Source organism: Mixophyes fleayi, unplaced genomic scaffold, assembly GCF_038048845.1.
Source record: "Mixophyes fleayi isolate aMixFle1 unplaced genomic scaffold, aMixFle1.hap1 Scaffold_2093, whole genome shotgun sequence".
Classification (NCBI taxonomy): Eukaryota; Metazoa; Chordata; class Amphibia; order Anura; family Limnodynastidae; genus Mixophyes; species Mixophyes fleayi.
In genome coordinates this window covers 10,001-12,500 of record NW_027446297.1, presented here as the reverse complement: position 1 = coordinate 12,500, position 2,500 = coordinate 10,001, and the positions used below count along the sequence as shown (strand labels likewise).

The 2,500-nt window shown below is 44.8% G+C and overlaps 11 pseudogenes; all 11 read right to left on the bottom strand.

The window, feature by feature from the left end:
- Positions 1-35, bottom strand: part of LOC142121365 (5S ribosomal RNA) — a 119-nt pseudogene extending 84 nt beyond the window's left edge.
- A 79-nt stretch (positions 36-114) lies between these two features.
- LOC142121163 (5S ribosomal RNA) lies at positions 115-233 on the bottom strand (annotated as a pseudogene).
- A 311-nt stretch (positions 234-544) lies between these two features.
- LOC142121223 (5S ribosomal RNA) lies at positions 545-663 on the bottom strand (annotated as a pseudogene).
- Positions 664-755: 92 nt separating this feature from the next.
- On the bottom strand, positions 756-874 carry LOC142121271 (5S ribosomal RNA; annotated as a pseudogene).
- A 92-nt stretch (positions 875-966) lies between these two features.
- Positions 967-1,085, bottom strand: LOC142121221 (5S ribosomal RNA; annotated as a pseudogene).
- A 92-nt stretch (positions 1,086-1,177) lies between these two features.
- LOC142121238 (5S ribosomal RNA) lies at positions 1,178-1,297 on the bottom strand (annotated as a pseudogene).
- Positions 1,298-1,381: 84 nt separating this feature from the next.
- On the bottom strand, positions 1,382-1,499 carry LOC142121270 (5S ribosomal RNA; annotated as a pseudogene).
- Positions 1,500-1,591: 92 nt separating this feature from the next.
- On the bottom strand, positions 1,592-1,710 carry LOC142121352 (5S ribosomal RNA; annotated as a pseudogene).
- Positions 1,711-2,004: 294 nt separating this feature from the next.
- Positions 2,005-2,123, bottom strand: LOC142121185 (5S ribosomal RNA; annotated as a pseudogene).
- Positions 2,124-2,214: 91 nt separating this feature from the next.
- Positions 2,215-2,334, bottom strand: LOC142121252 (5S ribosomal RNA; annotated as a pseudogene).
- An 86-nt stretch (positions 2,335-2,420) lies between these two features.
- The window catches only part of LOC142121298 (5S ribosomal RNA), a 119-nt pseudogene continuing 39 nt past the window's right edge, over positions 2,421-2,500 (bottom strand).

The following is a 2,500-nucleotide window of genomic DNA, read 5'->3' as shown; positions in this document are numbered from 1 at the left end:
AGATTGGGCATGTTCAGGGTGGTGTGACTGTAGGTATTACTTGCCTACTGACCTACATCTCTTATACATCTCAGCACCAGCATTGAAGGAAGCAGGAACAAGAGAGAAAAAAAAAACCTACAGCACCTTGTATTCCCAGGTGGTCTCCCATCTAAGTACTAACCAAGCCCGGCCCTGCTTAGCTTCCAAGATCAGATGAGATTGAGATTGTTTAGGGTGGTGTGGCTGTAGTTATTGCTTGTGTACTGACCTACATCTCTTATACATCTCAGCACCACCATTGAAGGAAGCAGGAACAAGAGAGAAAAAAAAAAACGAAAAAAAAAAAAAATCTTACAGCACCTGGTATTCCCAGGTGGTCTCCCATCCAAGTTCTAACCAGTCCTGGCCCTGCTTAGCTTCCAAGATCAGACAAGATTGAGATTGTTTAGGGTGGTGTGGCTGTAGTTATTGCTTGTGTACTGACCTACATCTCTTATACATCTCAACACCGGCATTGAAGGAAGCAGGAACAAGAGAGAAAAAAAAACGAAAAAAAACCAAAACTCTAGAGCACCTGGTATTCCCAGGTGGTCTCGCATCCAAGTACTAACCAGGCCCAGCCCTGCTTAGCTTCCAAGATCAGATGAGATTGGGCTTGTTTAGGGTGGTGTGGCTGTAGGTATTGTTTTCCTACTGACCTACATCTCTTATACATCTGAACACCAGCATTGAAGGAAGCAGCAACAAGAGAGAAAAAAAACGGAAAAAAAAAAAACCTACAGCACCTGGTATTTCCAGGTGGTCTCCCATCCAAGTACTAACCAGACCTGGCTCTGCTTAGCTTCCAAGATCAGACAAGATTGGGCTTCTTCAGGGTGGTGTGGCTGTACGTATTGTTTGCCTACTGACCTACATCTCTTATACATCTCAAAACCAGCATTGAAGGAAGCAGCAACAAGAGAGAAAAAAAAACGAAAAAAAAAAAACCTACAGCACCTGGTATTTCCAGGTGGTCTCCCATCCAAGTACTAACCAGACCCGGCGCTGCTTAGCTTTCAAGATCAGACGAGATTGGGCTTCTTCAGGGTGGTGTGGCTGTACGTATTGCCTGCCTACTGACCTACATCTCTTATACATCTCAACACCAGCATTGAAGGAAGCAGGAACAAGAGGGAAAAAAAAACCGAAAAAAAAAAACCTACAGCACCTGGTATTCCCAGGTGGTCTCCCATCCAAGTACTAACCACGCCAGGCCCTGTTTAGCTTCCAAGACCAGATGAGATTGGGCTTGTTTCAAGGTGGTGTCGCTGTAGGTATTCCTTGGCTACTGACCTACATCTCTTATACATCTCAACACCAGCATTGAAGGAAACAGGAACAAGAGAGAAAAAAAACAAAAAACCTACAGCACCTGGTATTCTCAGGTGGTCTCCATCCAAGTACTGACCAGACCCGGCCCTGCTTAGCTTACAAGATCAGACAAAATTGGGCTTGTTCAGGGTGGTGTGGCTGTAGGTATTGCTTGCATACTGACCTACATCTCTTATACATCTCAACACCAGCATTGAAGGAAGCAAGAACAAGAAAGAAAAAAAAACAAAACAAAAAAAACCTACAGCACCTGCTATTCCCAGGTGGTCTCCCATTCAAGTACTAACCAGGCCCAGCCCTGCTTAGCCTCCAAGATCAGACAAGATTGGGCTTGTTCAGGGTGGTGTGGCTGTAGGTATTGCTTGCATACTGACCTACATCTCTTATACATCTCAAAACCAGCATTGAAGGAAGCAGCAACAAGAGAGAAAAAAAAACGAAAAAAAAAATCCTACAGCACCAGGTATTTCCAGGTGGTCTCCCATCCAAGTACTAACCAGGCCTGGTGCTGCTTAGCTTCCAAGATCAGACAAGATTGGGCTTCTTCAGGGTGGGGTGGCTGTACGTATTGTTTGCCTACTGACCTACATCTCTTATACATCTCAAAACCAGCATTGAAGGAAGCAGCAACAAGAGAGAAAAAAAAACAAAAACCTACAGCACCTGGTATTTCCAGGTGGTCTCCCATCCAAGTACTAACCAGTCCCAGCGCTGCTTAGCTTCCAAGATCAGACGAGATTGGGCTCCTTCAGGGTGGTGTGGCTGTACGTATTGCTTGCCTACTGACCTACATCTCTTATACATCTCAACACCAGCATTGAAGGAAGCAGGAACAAGAGAGAAAAAAAAACGAAAAAAAAAAACCTACAGCACCTGGTATTCCCAGGTGGTCTCCCATCCAAGTACTAACCACGCCAGGCCCTGTTTAGCTTCTAAGATCAGATGAGATTGGGCTTGTTTCAAGGTGGTGTCGCTGTAGGTATTACTTGGCTACTGATCTACATCTCTTATACATCTCAACACCAGCATTGAAGGAAGCAGGAACAAGAGAGAAAAAAAAAAAAAAAAACCTACAGCACCTGCTATTCCCAGGTGGTCTCCAATTCAAGTACTAACCAGGCCCGGCCCTGCTTAGCTTACAAGATCA